This window comes from Thermobia domestica, chromosome 6, assembly GCF_964235325.1.
Source record: "Thermobia domestica chromosome 6, izTheDome1.hap1.1, whole genome shotgun sequence".
Taxonomy (NCBI): Eukaryota; Metazoa; Arthropoda; class Insecta; order Zygentoma; family Lepismatidae; genus Thermobia; species Thermobia domestica.
In genome coordinates, this window is record NC_137459.1 from 198,488,235 (window position 1) to 198,508,974 (window position 20,740).

At 35.7% G+C, this 20,740-nt stretch overlaps 1 protein-coding gene across 10 annotated transcripts in view; it reads right to left on the reverse strand.

Moving 5' to 3' along the window:
• NfI (Nuclear factor I) overlaps positions 1–20,740 on the reverse strand; it is a 784,932-nt gene that overhangs the window by 182,514 nt on the left and 581,678 nt on the right. The window lies entirely within an intron of this gene.

Genomic DNA, 20,740 nt, shown 5'->3' on the forward strand with positions numbered 1-20,740 from the left:
ACGTATGTCATAAACAGAAAGTATTGATTAATTATCTAGATTATAGAATCACTCTACAAGTAAATTATAAAGAAAATATAATACTCTACGTAATGGTCAAAGCGAGATCATATGCACAATTATGCTATCCGGCAATGATGAGTATATTTTGAATACAAAGTTAGGCTAAGCAAGTGAAGTTACAAGCAGTATCACTGGGCAAAATTTGCTCAATGTAGTTCAGACAGAGAAACCAATATTAACATATAGGACAATTACTCGTCAATTATTTCTGAAGGACACGATAGATCATAATCATCTCGTTTCAAAACCATCTACATTATGACCATTATAAACATAAAACGTTCTACCGTTCTCTCTTTAAAATTCTTGGAGAGATCACTGATAATTCACGGAATAATTTTTGGATCACCATTTCTCATGAGCAAGATCGTTCATCTTGCTTTAAAACCATCTATAGATGGCCACTATCAAAGTGCAAAGTGTGGTCAGTGGAGCTTAATGGTCTAGTTAAATTCAGGCTAATTCAAGTCCCTGTTCCTGAGTCACTGTTCTTCACTGTTCCTCAATGATACGAGCAATCATCGTTTTAAAACTATCTACACCATAACCACTAACAATGCACAAAATTTGGTCAATGTGGATCATTTAATCTTGGAGAGATCAACACTAATACATGGGCCAGTATTTGATCCATCATTTCTCAAAGACATGACTGATCATAAACATCTGGCTTTAGAACAATCTACAACATGTTCACTATTAGCAGACATAACTCATTCATTCCGTTTCTAATATTGTTTGAAATTAGCACATAGAAGCTTTACTTGCACAGTTTTCTCAGCTGAATAAAATGTACAAGTATGAAGTTAAAGGATGTTTTAAAACATTCTTCTTACTGGAGAATCTTAGGGTACTTTATTCCCCCCCCCCCGTCTTGAAAACATTCCAAATATATAAAATCGCTAATAATAAAACTTACATATTGAATTAACAAAATCTGTTAGACTTAAGACCTTTAGAACAATCTACAACATGTTCACTATTAGCAAAAAAAAAAAAAAAAAAAAAAAAAAAAAAAAAAAAAAATTTAAGTTTTACGTCCCACGGTTATGCCGGTTAGGCTAAAGGAGACGGTGATGATGAGAGATGAGTGAAATGGTGGAATGAAGAAAGTGGGAAGAAACGGGAGAACCCCGAGAAAACCCACGAGCACGGTGTTTGTCCACCACAAAGTTCACTTGGCGAGGGCTGGGATCGAACCCGAGACCCCAAGCACCAGAGGTGAACGCTCTACCACTGAGCCACCGCGCCCCCCTTCACTATTAGCAGACATAACTCATTCATTCCGTTTCTAATATTGTTTGGAAATTAGCACATAGAAGCTTTACTTGCACAGTTTTCTCAGCTGAATAAAATGTACAAGTATGAAGTTAAAGGATGTTTTAAAACATTCTTCTTACTGGAGAATCTTAGGGTACTTTATTCCCCCCCCCCCCCGTCTTGAAAACATTCCAAATATATAAAATCGCTAATAATAAAACTTACATACTGAATTAACAAAATCTGTTAGACTTAAGTCCTTCAACGCTTCACGGTAGAGAATTCAGTTGGGCTAAAATGCTACCTACATTCGGCCGAAAAAACGTTTGGTATAACGTAATATAAAATTTAAATATTTGTCAGAATGAAATTTATAGCTAAAACAAGAAGAAGTGTCACGTGCACGTTACATGAAGAATTCTAGAATATTGAAAGGAACTGAATATGGAACCCACATGTCGTTTACATATTTGCGTTGCATACTACCAAGGAATAATTCATCTATAATAACCACGTATGGAAATACATGTGGGGCCATGTTTTCGGGTCAGCAGGATGGATCAATCGATTCCCTAACTTTTGGCCCTCTGCATCCTTGCCATAGTTGATGGAGATGCTTTGTCTACTGGATGGACGGATTGGTAGGATAACCAAACTCCTTAACAAATAGTAACAGACAATGAGCAACAAACCAAATGGATTAATTTTGACCTCGGAAATACAAAATTTTGCCTGTACTAAGAAAATAATGACTTTTCTAACACTTTACGTGTAATTTAATGATTCTAGCTGCTCATTTTACGCTTGCGTCTACCATTTGACGATCGGCATCTGTGTATCTGTCCGTCCGTCTGTCTGTCTATGTCTATTCAACAACAACTCTCGTAAAACTTATACGATTTCAATGAAACACGATATGTAACTTCCTCAAATTTTCCTAAACATGTTTATTTTCTGAGGTTGCAATTTACGAAGAATAAAGGGATCAAAGGGTAGTAAAATGCACTCTACGTTACAAATGTAAACATATACATAGTAAATAATTTTGATCCGCCACTGAACTTATTGCTATATTATCAAACTCTTGCGCACTTGGCTATAGTTTTGGAAACCGGATTTCCATTTCCACCAAAGTAATGTGATATAATGACAACTATATATCTGTTTACATAATTTGAAGGTGTTGTTGCCCATTCTGTTTTAACACACGAAATAAAATTGATATTTTGATGCAGTTTTTAGAGTTTGTCTTAAGTTGCAGCGACCAAATTGTCATCGACAATGAATCAGCACTTAGTCGCGGTTACACAAAACTTCATTGTACACTCATGTCCAAAATTATTGTCGCACGTCTATAAATATGTTGTTGTAGGAATATAATTTGATAACGAATTCGCCCGGTATTTCTTATAATGTTAGTATGTGTATGTGGCAAATTTCATGTCAAAAGAGCAGTAAATAAGAACAATAAAACGAAAATAAAACTTTCTTGCCCATTTAGCAACATTTTTTTTTACTCATTCTAATTTTCGTATTTATAATTCGTTTTCTATTAAATTTACCACAAATATACATTTCGGGATTATACACATAGTATCAGTACCTTGCAAAATCATTATCAAATTATATTCTTACAAGAAGACAGTTATAGATATGCGACAATCATTTTGGGCATGAGTGTACATAGCACGTTTATACGGCTGAATCACTCGAAAAGGAAACAGCAATGCAGAAACGTTCATATTAGACATTTCCAGTACAATTACTGAGGTTGTGCATTGTTGAAGCAAGCAATCCTCTCTCTTCTTTCTCACAAATTTTACGAGATTTATATTGCAAAATTTTACTTCATTCAATCTTAAAACATAGAGGTAGATTTTACTCTATTTTACCACCTTGTTCTTAATGGATTGCGACATCAAACAACGGTGTTATTTGTGCAAGCCAAGGTAAGATACATACCAAGTTTCATTAAAATCGGATGAGTTGGCGTGGAACAGACACACAAAGAAATACCGATTGAATCGAATGGTACAAACTCGCTATGTTTACTATAATAAACTAATAAACTACAATTGCATTTTTTTATTTTTTGCCTCGCATTTTCCCTTTGTTTGGTGTGCAACTAAACAGTTACAAAAAAAATGAATAAAATTGTGTAGCTTCATAGTACGTTATGAAGTGCAAACGTTTATTCTCATTTAGGGATGGGCACGAGCGAGTTCGAGCGAGTTTTCATTGAAACTCGACTCGACTCGAAACAGACATCTTTGAGCTCGACTCGAGAACTCGGCTCGAAAAATTTCCTCCAACTTGACTCGGAACTCGACTCGAATTTGACTCGAGTTTCGAGTCGAGTCGAGTCGAGCCAAAACGAGCCAAATACTGTGTGTAGTTTCAAGTACTTCCTTCAAGTACCCTACATAGACAATATAATTACTATCAATGATACTACTACTACTATAACATTTATTATTATTATTATTATTATTAGTAGTAGTAGTAGTAGTAGTAGTTGTAGTAGTAGTAGTAGTTATTATTATTATTATTATAACTACGCCGTGTATAAACATGAAATATAGGTGGTTTGTATCTAAATACTAAAAACTAGTTGACTGCTGACCTCGGTAGTCGTGAAGACTAGGAGGCAAGGACATCGAGGTTCTGGGTTTGAGTTCCGGAGGAGCAAGTATCCGGGCTCGAACCAAAAATCGTTAGAAGTTAGAGGGTGCCGGCCACACATGTTCAAAACTGCTTGGTGGGTTTAGGATTCTCAAGGGTTCAAGCGGCTTGGCTCACAGCTCATTCCCTATCGAGCCGAGCCAACAGCTCACCCACCCAAACCGACACGATCCGGAACAAACCGAGCTAATGGCTCACCCTAACCGAGCCTTCTCGAGACGATGGCTCACCTGAGCCGAGTCGGTGCTTCATCTCAACCAAGCTGGCTCGAGGTGTTCGCTCAGTTGAACCGAGATAAGCCGGTTAGCATCTCTACCTGGGTTGGGCTTCTGCTTCGGCTCAAAACTTTCACCACGCAGGTCTCAGCCTTGGTGGTGAGAACTACAATATATATTTATGTTAGTGTTCAAGACATTTGAGGCTGTCTCGTTATAAAAATCCATTGTCGTCTTGTTAATTGAGATGAGGCGAGATGCGAGCAGTTTCTCACCTCGTAAGCAATACTAAATATATTCCACATTACTGCTTACGTTTGTCATAGCTTTCGCTTTCCAGTCTAATCAGGCAATGATTTCAAAACGAGCTAAAACGAGCTAAACGAGCAAGCCATTTTTCAAACTCAACTCGATCTCAAAACAGTGACTCGGCTCAGAACAGGGACGTACGCAGGGGGTGGGTCCTGGGGGTCCGGACCCTCCCCGAAATTTCTACTTTTGTGTAAATTTACCCTAATTTTAGGGGCAATTTTAGGATTTTAATATAAAATACCCTCATATTGAGTTTGGACCCCTCGCGAAATAAATTCCTGTGTACGCTTCTGGTTTCGGCAATATATCACTAGGCAACGATGAAAGTGAAATTACATATTATACCAACTTTTATTATAAGGAGTGAAACTGTCAAAAGGATATTAGCGGCACGTGAGGACTATAAATGACCCTAATGTTACCTCCAGTACAAAAGGTTAGCCTCCAGCCATTGTCACGAGGAGGTAAAACGGGAGTAATCAGCTCTTAAGCTGAAAATTATTATCCTTGAATCTTGGCCTTCGTGAAAAAAAGAAAAACGTTGATTTTGTTTGCGTGCAAACTATGTATTATCAAAACGTAATAAATATTAGTAATAATAAGAATTTACTTTGGTCAATTTTGTTTTATTTCAGGTTTAGAGGGGGATATTGAAAAAGAGCCTACAAAATGAAGACAGCATTTCAGTAGAAGGCAGAATGATTAGGTGTAAACGTTTCACAGACGATATGGCGCTTGTTGCAGAATCTGAAAACAAACTCAATAAGACGTTTAAAAAAATTGAGCAAGGGTTATGAAGAATACGGGATGGACATAAATGTAAGAAAGACAAAAGACGTGGTGATAGCAACGAAGCGGTCAGTGTTAAATATTGAAGTAGCACGGAAGTAAATAGAACAGGTGGCTAGTTTCGATACTTGGGTAATAATGTTAGTGATGATATGAAGCGTGAACGTGAAATAAAAGCAAGGATAGCTTGGCAAAAAAGGCCTTTACACAGAGAAAAATCCGTTCTCCGGACAGCGGTATATTGTACAAATATACGGTATCCTCTTGCTTACTATAGAAATCAGTACGAACCATACGTTATCCGTATGCTACATAGGCACTGCCTTTACATAATACATCATGCCGTTGCAGGATGACTGACATCTAACGGTTTTCCGTATATCACATGCATATACTTATGTTACGTTCGTCAGCTATATGTTATATACGTCAATTTGTATGTGAGATCCTGACCGCCTACATTGTTTCATACAGAAAGTACGTATAGATTGAACACTTATACAGAAAGTATTATGAAACATGCGTTTTCAGTTATACGTCTGCTGTACGTTAAGTCCAAAAACTACAGGAATTACGCATGTGACCTACCTTTTTAAGTACGCCACCTACAATTTTTTTTCTCAGTGTAGGAGGAAGAAAATACTATTTTTTGGGACTTTGAATAAAGAAGTGAGAAAAAGACTCATAAAATGCGTTGTGTGGGGTATTGTACTGTATGGGACAGAAACATGGACATTAAGCAAAAATGATTAAAAAAAAACACTGGAAGCTTTCGAAATGTGGGTGTGGAGAGGAATGAAGAAAACTTAGCTGGGTGGAGTGGAAAACGAATGAAAGGGTCTTAGAAATGGTAGGGGAGAAATGAACAATTTTAGATATTATTGAGAAGATAAAGAGAAACTGGTTGGGACATTGGCTAAGAAGGAACTATATCATGAGAGACGTGGTAGAGAGTGTGGTCGCAGAAAAGCGATGGAGGAGGCGAGGGAGACTACAATAAATTGACAATATCAAAACAGAAAAATCGTACGTGAAGAAGAAGAGGTTAGCGGAAGACTGTGAAGCATGGAAGCTACTCAGTTGAGGGAAGTGTCTTGCTAATAATGACAGAATACCGATCGTGATGATGATGATGATAATTTTGTTCAACAGATGAAAACTTTTAGGTATATCAACTTTGTGTGTGTGTGTGTTGGTTCAATTACGTGTTCTACAATCAGAGAGTTATCTCGGCAAAAGTTTATCCTCTCTTACTTCTTACCAATAACCATTTTTGGTTTCTACTTTACTTCTCTGTTATCCAGTAACATTAAAACCACGAATTATAGTTAATCACCCATGAGCCATTTCTACCATTAAGAAGTGCAAAATATATTTATTTTGCCCAGTAAATTTTTGAATATTCCTTAATTTTAACGCAGAGGGCATGCAAATTACTGCAACAATAGTGACTACTGGTATAATCAAGATATCTTGCTCCTAAAAATTTACTAAAACCAACATAGCCCTCTACTGCGACAGTAATTTTAGACAATTATGTTATGAAATGCAGTGATTTTTTCGCACTGCATGGAGGGACAACTGAGAAGTCATGTGTTGGAATGGATAACTTACAATTAATGTATATGGAGCTAAATTTTCCTTTATATTTCTATAGCATACGGTTGCTAAGACGTTAAGAAATACTTTCGACAAAGTGGACACTGTCAAATATCTAGGATCAACATTAACAAACGAAACCCACATCTTCCAAGAAATTAAATGCCGGCTGAAAGCAGGGAATTCATGTTATCATTCAGTCTAAAACCTTTGTCTTCACGAATTCTGTAGAATTTAAAGCTTAAAATATATAAAATTATAATTATGCCTGTTGTGATTTATGGTTGCGAAACACTGTCGTTTACTTTGAGGAAAAACGCAAACTGAAAGTATTTGAAAATGAAATCCTGAGTAGAATATTTGGACCAAGAAAGATGGAAATGGGAAATGGCGGAAACTTCATTATGGAGAACAGCATTTTTGATCATTTATCTAACAGCATTTATCTAGGTACATTAAGTCTAGGAGGCTTAGCTGGGCAGGTCATGTAGGTAGAATAGAAGAGAGTAGGAATGTTTCCAAATTTTAATTGGAAACCCAATTGGAGACAGCTGATTAGTAAGACCTATAATGACCGCGAGGACTTGTGAAGCCTGAGCTCTCCACCAACCATAGAAATGCTTTGTCTTACGTGTGATACATCGGAGGAATTCGGTACGATTCGTGTAGCTGCCTTCCGAACGCACATTTGAGAAAACGTGAAACATCAGAAGTACATCAACAATTTTGCCGAACTTAGAAGACATGGCAAACAAGCTACGGGAAAAAACAACACTTGAAAGGGTATAGCAAGAACACTAACAATTATTCGAATTAAACGCTAACAGTTATAATAGCAAAACATATAAAACAACGACAACGACAATAACAACAAAACGAAACGAAACTTAGCGGTAATGTGACAACACTACATCCTCAGCAGATATTCTCCGTATAGTCCAAGAGACGACACTTAAATAATTTCATGGATGGGGTTGACGACCTTGATACACCCTTGCGTTCTATCGGATGCTAAACTTAGTAGATTTAGGTCAAGCTTTACGACTCGTTGCGATCATTATAGACGTAGATGGAAGGACAATATTAAGATAGATCTTGCAGAAATAGAAACATGAAGCAGAAACTGGATGTAGTTGGTTAAGAACAAAAGTCAATGAAGAGGTTTTGCGGATAATGCATTGAACCTTCGAGTTTCATAGGAAGCCTTTGGGAGTTATTTCGTAAATAGTTGCTGTAGTACTCTTAAATATTGCATATTATGACTATGACTACGAATACGTTTTTCTAAGAAGTCTATATTTTTTCTCGACTTTTATTATTGCAGTATCTCAAGGTGATGATTACATTATATATATATGATATTTATTCTTTTGCAAATTGACGGATATAATAATAATAATAATAATAATAATAATAATAATAATAATAATAATAATAATAATAATAATAATAATAATAATAATAATAAGGGGAACGTATTTCGTGCATTGATTAAAAATACCATTATGCAATTATATCTCATATGACCGAAAAGAAAATAGGAGAAACTCATTTAGGATAGAATGTATCCAAAACAGTGTGTGGAAACTTAAAATGAAGATTATTTTGAGATTAGTTAATTTTTAATTAGCAAGTTATACCATAAATTTGGCTCGCTATTTGTTTCAACAAACTCCGTGTGCGCGAGTTTCCTCGAGGTTCTCCTATTTCCTCCCACTTCATTCTACCACTTTGTTCTTTATCATTACTGTCTGTCTCTCTTGGCCTCGGAGCATAATTATGGGACGTTAGAAGAAAAAGGGTTCGTTCTTATAAAAAGAAGGTAACCTTATGAAACCCAATAAAAAATAACACTAATTTCAAAAGCAAAAATTCGAAATTTTTTGAAAGATTATTCGTTGCTTAAACTTTATCCATCGACAAAATACAACTTGTGTTATAGGAGAAACCTGCACCGAAAATATTTCGAACTATTTTCTTAGTGATTTCAAATTTGTGGCTTGAATCTAAAAGGGACAATGTCACTTTTTGGCAAAAATGAGATATTCTTCAAATTTAACGTCTATAAATGGGTTTTCGTGTGCAAAAAGAGCAAATGTCAACACGAAATAGTTTGAAATATATACCATTTGTATTAACATTTGCCTTTCTTGTAGAAAAATAATATCCATTTATAGGGGTTAAAATTGACGAACATCTCATTTTTGCCAAAAAGTGACATTGGCGCTTTTAGATCCAAGCCACAGAAATATACTACAAAACAGTACGGCAGTGAGTGAGTTGTAACATAGTTGATTTGTCTTTTCGAAGGTCTTGATAAATCAAAATGAATGCTCTTTAATTATGCGCTGTGAAACGTTTCCATCCACTCAAACGTGTTCTACGATAGTAAAATTGCTACCTTTAAGACGACTTTTGAAGACAGTTTTAGAAGGAAATCATATAAAATATGAAAACAATAACTATGTGTATACTAATTGCAAATTTATTGCGCGAAGCGATAGACCTTTATTGGTAATTCATATAATTTTTTAGTGCATCAATAATTTTCGTGAATGAACACAACATACAAATAGCTGAATTTGGCATATCAGCGGAAATCATAATGGCTTTAAAAAATCGTGTTCGCAGAAGAAAACGAAAAGGGCTTCGCTCTATTTGTAATGCTGAAACTTCTATCTTCTTTTGTTCACAATGAGAATTCGCGCGCCAAATGCTTTTCCAATATTAAGTCTATGGGCATCCCGTTTTACGGTGATTATTCCTCAATAGTATGTCCGATATGGACATTCAACCCCGACCCCTTACAACATTCAGCGCGCGCTCTCGAATCACCAGGTCAAATTTGGTTAAGAACGGTTCAGGCATCTCGGAGAAGTATCTGGATAAACGAACACTTAAGTCTAGTAAAGAGGAGTTTAGTCCTAAATATAATACGCATATACAATATACGATTTAATTTGGAAGCATGCACATTACTGACGCTTAATACAGCTTCTGTTTTACTTTAAAATGCTAAAGCTCCTTACATATGGAAATAAAATATTATCTACGTATAGGACACTGCGCCTCATACTTTAAAGTAAGTCTTTGAATAAAATTACTTCATATTCTGAAAGAGATAAATATTTTGAGTTTTTGTATCACCTGAAAGAATTCGAAGGTTCTTCAAATGCTTGATATTGCATACAATAAATCACTGTCAAAATTTCTTGAGAGACATTGAAATAAATTGACATAGTAGTAGAAGTCTCACGTAAACTATGATTATTTACTTGTAAAATTTTACTAATATTTAATACAATCTTTCGGAAGTTGTGTTTTAAGAGGGACTGCCTCTTTCCCTCTAATAACCATTCAACTGGAGGCCTTGGCAGGAACCAAATTTAGCTCTTGCTAATTCGCCTCAAATCCCCAGTTTGTTAATTTTAGAGCCATTTGAAGAAAAGGAAAGCAACACTAAGCGAAAAACTCATTAAAACGTTCTCAAACAGCCTTTTAACAAAAAATAAGGGGAAGCGAAGAAAATAAATGCTAGGCTTCTTCCAGCACTTTGAACTCTTGAGTTGTGGTTAAAAAATACTTTGACCAAACTTTTTTTTTTTTTTTTTTTTTTGAAGTGACAGTTCATTCGTGCTGCATGTACTGTAATTATATATTAGTTAATTACAACAAATAACCTTTAATAACCTCCAACTTTATATGCAATAATGTACAATATGTGATGCTGACGTGGTGAAGAACTTTCAAGATAGTATTAAAATCTGCATCATGGTAATTCAGTTATTACTTAACATTATGCCTTAACATTACGAATTATACAATTTCATATTTGAAACTATTTTGTTATGACATTTCACGTAGCTATTGCAACTTTTTCATCATAAATATAGTAAAAGTGAACATAATAATAATTAGCTTCATACACGCTTAGAGACCATGTACAACTTTTGATCTTAGTGCAAGTGGCCTCGGGCCGAATTTCTGCTAGAAGAATACACTTTTCTGCGAACCAATAGAATTGAGAGGCAACTTGAATTAATTAGTAATAAAGTTGAAAAGCCAGAAATAAAGATGATGGGAGCCAATAAGCCGTCAAAACATTATCCAACTAAAATCTGTCTGGTTGGTGAGTTCAGCGTCACTTTCAACATCGATGCTGTATGAGACGTGGGCGTATAGCTTAACGTAGTATCCAAACTACATAAGCTCCCACTGGCTATCGAATTTGGTTCTCTTGCGCAAAAGGCGAGTATGATGATAAAACCACAAGTAAGCTCTAAAATCCGTCTCATAAGCTCCTTAGTAATATATAATACAATGTAATTAGCTAGATAATTACACAGTAAATTAAAAAAAATAAACAATAGTTATTTGGTTTCTTCAAAGATCCGATGTGCCAATTTCTAGTGCCATTCTAGTCCAAGTCTACCCAACCTAGTATCAATTCTACTTTTTTGTAAATTAGAAAGGAAATACGAGGAAAATTTCTACGATCATATTGATGCCGTTACTGGTGGAAAACCAATTTGCCGCCAAATCTACAGAGCTCTACGTAGCTGGTTTTAAAAGAACTGTTTCATACATATGAAAATTATGTGGCCGTTGGAGGTAGATATGAGGTGAAATAAAAACTACCACACGAAGTTTCAGAATCCTGAAACATCTGGATCATGGTCTAAATAAGAACTTTTTATCTTTCGTATACGCTTGTTGATGAAATAAAAATTTAGGAAATGTAAACAAAATCGGACTGACTGTATTGTGTATACAAAAAATAATCTTTTAAAAAACTAAACGTAAACTACGATTTCTGGATTGTTCCGAGATAATTCACCTGAGACACACTGTAGCTTATTACTGAAATTTTAGTTGCGAAATATCAAGAAAATCATATCATTAGAGCTGTTTTAGGGAAAATCATCAGAGTAAAAGTAATCCCATCAGTACCAGTAAATACTGTTCTTTTTTTTTTTTTCAAAGTTTAATGTTCCATGGTTAATGTTCCAAATCTAAGGGAGACGGCGATAGAGACAGGAATCATAATGGTGGAATGACGAAAGTGGGAGGAAAGGGGAGCACTCCGCGAAAATCCACGCACACACTGTTTCTTCACAACCAAGTCTACCTGACATAAAATGGGATCAAACCGGGGACCCCATGCATCAGAGTTGAGCGCTCCACCACTAAACCATCACGTCCTAATATATATATATATATATATATATATATATATATATATTGTATTCGGTAAAACTGTTAAAGGATTATTTCATTCTGAGACATTAATCAAATTACCTGATTCATTTTCGCGGAAGTCATCTGAACAGAACCTATCCTTGGAATAAACTTTACTTTCCCACTTTTTTTTTTTTTTTTTTACACAAAGAAGTCATATCATTGGAATTTTAATGATACATTTGGACTTTTAATGAAACATTAATGAAACGATTGTACCTCTTTAAAAATATAGTAATAATAATAATAAACATTTACCTAGTACGATATTCATCATAAATTATTTCTTAAGAAATGAATCACACATATTTGTCAGATTGTTAATGAAATTATATCTATGAACTGTAACTTTATACTCCTTAGGTTTAGACGAAAACAACAACTCATTCAAACAATGAACTACTCTCTTTGGAATTTGGTAACTAAAAGTGAATTACATCGCACTATACAGCTGTCAACAAAATTACTTAATAACTTACGTTTGAAATATGATCAAAATTGCCGGAGTCATATTTGAAAAAAAAAAAAAAAAAAAAAAACTAGATTAAAGAAACTCAATCTATAAAGGTAGCAAAGGAAATTCTGTCGCTTTTTCACCCACCACCTTCGAACATAGATATGTCACCGAAGACGTACCTGGAACTAGAGATGCAAAAAAGCAGTTTTTTTTTTTTTTTTTTTTGAATCGATGGTTTCTTGCACATAAAAAGCCGGCTTTTTTGGGGAAAAACGAGAATTTTGGAAATTTTGGCTTTTTTTTTTTTTTCATTTTCATGATTTTTCTGTTTAAATAGCTTTCTTATAGTATACTCTAAAGTTAAATAAGATTCCATGACCTTAATGACATATTTCGCTCTGGAATTCACCATCATGATGGATGGAGCACATGGTTTATGAATTAAAGTAAACATAAAGTACGTAGTATTTGAGGGCAATTTTAGAAGCTATTTAACTTTATGTTAACTTCTGAATTACTTCTTAGAGCTTAGTACTCTAGCTTCTAGCACATAATTAAACTTATGTTTTTCAATATATCCATCAGAGCGTACGTTTTTCAATACGGTGTATATATGTCAGAGCGTACTTCCACATTTGCATTATACTGTAGCTGTGCTTTGATTTAACAATAATCTTCCGGACACAACCTTGAATACCATTTAATAGAAATAATCAGTATCGGATTTAGAAAAATATTTGGAAGGGTTTTTCTCTGAATAATGTTTGTTTTTTCTAAAAAATTCCTAACTTTTTTTAAGAGGAGCTTAAGTTTATGAGTACAGGCATAACAAATATTTCGTTTCGTTTGTATATTCAGCTATAATCTTCCAGATACAACCTTGAAGACCATTTTATATTGATAATCAGTGGTGGATTTAGAAAAGTATTTTGGAAGGGGCTTTTTTTTATTAATGCTTAGTTCTGCTAAAAATTCCTATTTTTTATTTGAGGACAGCTTGAAGTTTATGAGTAAAGGCAAAACTAATATTTTGTTTGTTTTAGAAATTCCGTAATTTCGGGGTAGAGGCTTCAATCCGAAAGACATCCCTACCCTAACTCTCTTCGCAAATCCATCACTGCTGGTAATTAGTAATAACAAAGGTTTAAAAACAATTAGAAAGGAAGTCGGCCAGGACTCTCAGTATACGCACTATCTCTACATTCACAGATGAAATTAAGAAAAACTTTTGTCAAAATGGTCAGATGTGGGGTTGAATCCCGGATTCACGATAGAAATGAAATGAAATCTTTGAGTTTTACGTCCCACGGTTATGCCGGTTAGGCTAAAGGAGACGGTGATAATGAGAGATGAGTGAAATGGTGGAATGAAGAAAGTGGGAGGAAACGGGAGTACCCCGAGAAAACCCACGAGCACGGTGTTTGTCCACCACAAAGTTCACTTGGCGGGGGCCGGGATCGAACCCGGAACCCCAAGCACCAGAGGTGAACGCTCTACCACTGAGCCACCGCGCCCCCCTGGATTCACGATAGAAGCGCGAAAGCTAACCACTCACTCATGTTTGTTTTGCAGCTGTGTTTTAACTTAAATGTATTCTCTCTCTCTCTCTCTTTCTCTATGCCCACAAAAGCTCTCCATTGACTTCTGTCCTTATCCAATTCAATTCAGTTTCTACTCTGCATTTTTATTTCTGCTAGATCCATCTTAATATTGACCTCCCATCTGGGCCTAGGTTTTCCTAATGAACATTTCCCGGTTGGATTTCCAGTTAAAACTTTGAAAGTGTTCCTACTTTCTTCCATTCTGGCTACATGACCTGCCCACCTGAGTCTCTTAGACTTGACTACTCTAACGATATTTGGTAAACCGTATAAATTATGTAGTTCCTCGTTATGAAGTTTCCGCCATTATCCATTTCCGTTCCTCTTGAGTCCAAATATTCGTCTCGGAATTTTATTCTCAAATAATTTCAGTCTGCGTTCTTTCCTCAGTGTAAGCGGCCATGTTTCACAACCATAAAGCATAACAGGCATGATTATCATTTTATATATTTTAAGCTTTAAATTCCTTGACAGAATTCGCAACGACAAAATATTTTGAACTGAATAATAACAAGAATTTCCTGATTTCAGTCGACATTTAATTTCTTTGTGGGTATGATTTTGGTCTGGTAATACTGATCCAAGATATTTGAAAGTATCCACTGTGTCGAAAGTATTAATTGATATTTTAACGCATTCATAATTTGTCGTATTACGATCCTTGTGAACTTCCTTGTATTTAGATTTTTCTGCATTTACTCATGTCCCTGCAAGCGTTTAATAAGGCCTCTGCATTTCTTTCGATTGTTCTTCTATCAGATTCACATCACCAGCATACACCATAACCTGGTGAATACCATTAAACTCTAGGCCCTGGTTCCTATCTTTGCTTTTTCGGTATTCCAAATACAGTAAGAATGTTGTACAATGTTTCCCTCCTAACCGAGTTGTAAGCCTTTCTAAAATCAATAAACAGTTAATGTACTGGGTAATATATTCCCATTTCTTTTCAAGCATATGTCGAATGGTAAATATCTGGTTGATTTCGACTAAATCCACACTGATAATCTCCAATAATTTCATCTGCGTATGGGGTCAATCTTATTAATAGAATGTTAAGAGAAATGCCTCGATCATTATTACAATCAATTTTGTCGTCTTTCTTCTGAATTGGAACAGTGATTGGTTCTTCCACTCTTTTTAAATGTATTCCATAGTTTTTTTTCTTTTTTGTAAAAAAAAATCGTAACGATATGTTGAATCGACTGGGTAAACCGTGATGGTGGTTATATATTCTACAGCCTAGGAAACCATACGCTCGGATGAACCGTCTATTATGTATATGATCCATGAACAGAAAATTCGATACTTTCCCGATTCTGACTAAGCTTAAGGAACAGTCAGTGCATTACAGAATTTGGAGTTGAGTTGATTTTAGTTTAGCGTCCCGTTCAGCAGCGAGGCTATATGAGACGTGGACTACTGATTAACGTGGAATCCGAACCACATGAGCTCCCGCCGGGAATCGAACCCGGGTCTCCCACGCCTACAGAATTTGGAGCTTTACCGATTTCGCAGATCCGAAGCACCTGATAAGCGGTAACAGATTATTACGTATGTGATTTCTCTCATGTTTTTCTTTATTTTGCTTCAAAAATAGGGTGTGTGATATTTTGAAGTAAAAATACTACATACAATTTTGCTAGTTATTTGTGTATCATCTTTTTAAAGTATTTATTGCATATAAGGGGTTAAAATATTATTACATATATTGGTTAATCCTTAGGAATTCATAATGTAAATATGTTAAGAATTTCAAAAATTATTTTTGAAATTCATGATTTATTTTCGAGGTTTCATATTATTATCTGCATCATCCACTAATTAAATGATTTTTGTTGTTGTTGTTGTTGTAGAAAAGCGAAACAAAGTTTGCTTTATCAGTTTAAAGCAAAATTTTCAAAAAAAAAAGTCCAAAATTTTTCAAAACAAAAGACCGAGTTTTTTTTTCAAAAAAGCCGTTTTTTTCGAGCCCTTGCATCTCTACCTGGAACCTCAAAAATAGCCTCCATTAGTATCGACGAACTTCTGCCAACGTTCTGGAAGGCCACGGATTCCATCGCGTTAGAACTTGGTGGGTCGTGAAGCGAAAAAGGTATCAAGTGCATTTTGCACCTCTACTAGGGATTTGAACTGGCGTCCTCTAAGGTGATTGTTCAAGAAATGGAACAGGTAATAATTGGACGGTTCATTGTCCGGAGAGTATGGTGGATGCAATAGTATTTCCTATCCAAGGCGCAGAATGGTGTCCCGGGTCATCCTAACCACATGGGGCTTAGCATTGTCTTGTAACAGGAGTGCTATTGCTATCCAGAAGTGCTGGCTCCAGAGTTTTGAGTTTTCATTGAATATGGCTCAACTGCTGACAGTACATAGTTGCATTGATGCTGTGATCAGCTGGTGACAGTTCCCGATGCAAGATACCGCGAGCAGTCCATCAAACACAGGAGAACATTCTTCTGCTGCAGTGCTGGTTTTGGCTGTTTCGGAACCAGTTCATGGGATGCTAACCAATAATGACGGCGCCGTGGAGCTTTGTGCAGGACCCACTTCTCATTACATGTCAACACTCTGTTCAGAAATGGCTCCTTCCTCAGACGAAACAGCAAAGAAACACAGGTGTGTGCTTGCGTTACCTTCCGGCCTGGAGCCAAATCATGTGGGACCCATCGACCGAACTTGTAGTGCTTCCCAACTTCATGAAGGTGCTGCCGAATGGTTTCTCCACTCACACTGAATTGTAATCCAAGTTCTTCACATGTCTGGCCACTGTTGCCTCAATTGCTGGCTGAAGATCTTCATTTTGTACATGTTTTGGTCTCCGGCACGTGGTGTACCTTCAAGTGTTTCGTTAGCGTCCTTAAACTTGTTAAACCACTGCTAAACTTTCCGCGTAGTCATTACACCCTCGCCAAAGGTCTGATATATCTTCTGCCTTGCTGCAGCGGCGTTTGACCCAAGTTTGAATTTGTACAGCATATACGCCCTTATGACGCTCTGTGGAGGTCCAATGTTCATTCTGTCCTTACACAAGCTCACGGTGTAACTGAACTGCCACAACCAGGTAGTATGTTGGATATATCCACTCCAATAACTGAGTTTCGCCTTATCTCCATTCGCATTCAACTCACGGTGTGAGGACCTATTGAACACTGATCTTTACAAAAAGCGACAGAACTTTCTTGGTTACCTTGATATTAATAAGCTACCCTTTCTGAAATATATATAAGCTATACTGTCAGGTTAATGAAACATTTATTTACAAAGTACAAATAAAAATCCGCAGAGTCATTTTCGAGAACATTCTACGAACAAAATCGACCCCTATTAATAAAGTAACTAACTCTACAGTATCTTTACGTGAGAAATAATGAGCTATAATTTCCAAATTTTATATATTTCCAGTACATTACTACGCTCTGTGATGATTCTGGCTCCTTGACACGATTGGAAGTCCTAGCGTTTTATACTGAGAAATATTAATTGACGTGTTTAAGTGACTGCCTACTTGTAATTATCCCATAATCGCCACAACGTTTTTGTATATGTGATGCCTCAAACCGTAATTCTTAACCTAACCGCCAACTTCAACTCTTAAAGACCTAACGATCGTGCCACTAGTAAAAACTGTTCACATTCGGAAAAAAAAAAATTGTGCTTTTATACTAACTTGAAGATGCTGGATCCAATTGAACCGTTTTTAAACATATTTGTCCATAGGATCATGAGAAAATTACCTGAAAGCTGGGATCTCGAGGTACCTCTTATGCCAATGGTAACAGTGCCATTCAATGCATATAATTGCGTTATTTATACTACTTTGAGAAAAATGAGTTTAATAAAATTACTTACGAATATTTACGTTCATAAGTTCACGAGAAAAATGACCTCGAAGTTTGGATCTTCGAAATACCCCTTATTCCAATAATAAAATTGTCCACTCTTGGACACATTTCTAATTGCGTTTTTATACTACTTTTAGAAAACTGAATCTAATGAAATTATGTAACACATTTGTCCTTGGAGTCACGAGAAAAATGACCTCATGGTTAGGATCTTTGAAGTACCATTTATGTCAATAATAAACATGTCCACGCTTGAATATATTTCAAATTTCATTTTTTTATAATTATTTAAGGACGGTGAATATAATGGAAATATTTTTAAACATACGAATCCATGGATTACATAGAAAAAATGATCTCAAATTTGAAATACTGTATAAATAAATACAAGTATCCTAATTTTGAGACAGTTTTTCTCGTGACTCTATGGACAGATATGTTTCAAAAGAGTTCCATTGATTCAGGATCTTAAAATTAGTTCAAAAGTGCAATTGGAAATGTATCGAAGCGTAGGTACTTTTACTATTTGCATAAGCGGTACTTCAAAGACCCCAACTTTAAGGTATTCGTTTTCGTGACCCCGTGAATAGATATGCTTCAAAATAATTTCATTGGATTCAGGATTTTCAAATTAGTATAAAAAGCGTAACTGGAGTTTTATCCAGGCGTGGGTATGTTTTATTAGTGGCATAATCGTTAGTTCTTTCAAGTTCACCTAACCCTTTTTGAAACACATTGGGAAGCAACTGGTCATTCTACCCCTGCCTATTCCTAAATGGCTCTGCCTAGCTATGTTAGGGTGATTAGGATAGAATGTTATACTCACACATACAGTATATTACTCTTATTTCTGGGTGTACAAGGATAAATTGAAATGATAGTGGGAGTCAAATAAATACATAAATAAATAAATAAAATGAAAGCTTTAAAATTTGATCTCGGTACGTTGAACGATGTTGTCTATAAGGTTCAGCATTTTAAACGTATGAACAGAAGGAATAGCGCGCGCGCGCGCACGCACGCACGCACACACACACACACACACCTACACACGAAAAAAAAAAATCTTTTCAACTTCTTGAGATCATGAAACGCGTAAATCGATTTAAATATCAAATTTGATATTTAAAGTATAATTTCTTTTGTTTTTACCCCTATGGTTGTTCGAAAGAAAAATACACAAGAATATTGATTCATATATTCCAAATCCGTTCAACGAAACTGAGTCCCATGTATGATTCTTTGAAAAACTTTCTACTTGAAATAACAAAGAGCACGTCTGAACTTGTTTACACACATTATACCATACACGCAGACAGAGGGATATTTGGTGGATTCTTATTTCCAAGAGATTTCTATCCATACCTGATTGGTAATTAAAACTATACTTTATCATTGACCTTAAGTGAAGGTATTTTTTTCGTTATTTTTCATCACGCAATACTTAATATCTGTAGCAAAGTATTACTTCATGCTGTCAGCGAATAACAACAAAGAAGTGTTACCATCAGAACTCTGAACACGCACTTATGTTTGAAAATCTACTCACATATCGTACGTCACGAATTCTGTCTACATGCGTCAAGAGGATAATTCAGAGATTTTGAAAGACAAATATTCAACAATCATTCGTCAATGAGGTTGTGTGGCATTCATTCATAATAAAAGATGAAAACTATATTACAATGAATATGTTTTTACAAAAAGAACCAATGTACCGTGACAGTGTACTCGACTTGCGACAGATCACATGTAGACGCACAATACCAAACCGCCTGAAATTAACTCTCTGAAATTTACTGGAAGTATATATTTCATTACTAGACAGTCAGTGGTGCTATTCAGCCGGTTCGAAACGGTTCGCTAGAATATTTCAAATTCATAGAACCGTTTTGTTATACTCAAGATCGGATTAACCCATTTGGAAGCCTAGGGCTAGAAAAAAAATATGTGCCGCTGCTGACTCGCCTAATACTTTTCCGTGAAAGTACAGTAAAAAAGTTAAGGGAATATTTGATATTTTTTGTCATATTTTATGATGATGATTGTATCTTCATGATTCTTTTCAGATAACCTGAGCTGAGATTTTGATCAGAGTAGAGGACCCTGTCTACCTGGAGGTCTGGGGCTACAGCCCCCCCTAATACCCCCTTTAATCCGGCCCTAGTTATACCCAGACATAACAATAAATTTTACTCGGTTAAACCCACGGACACTAAATTTTAGTTCACCTATATTCCGTTTTATAAATTCTTACAGCTACAGGGTTAAGCATATGATCTCTGAGAACACGGTATAAGCTTTTATTTCTTAATCTCAAATGCTCAGACAGTCTTTTTTTTTTAGCCTAGCTGGCAAAACCATGGAACGTAAAACTTAAAGATTCCATTTCATTTCATTTCAAATGCTCAGATATCAGGAATGAGAACTGGGATCACATGAGTGCAGTGGTGAGGGTTATTTATGTTTGAAACGCATTTATAGAATTATCCACAATTGCAGATTCATTGCTGGATTAAGTTCTACATTTTACAAGCATCTATTTTGGATAATTCGTTTCCAAGATATTCGCAGAGTTACCTAATTTCATCACAGCACCTTCTATTAAGATGTTCTTTACGTCTGTACTTGGCATTGTGGCGTCCAGTAAAAGATTTGCCTTTGTCTACCTGCTATGGT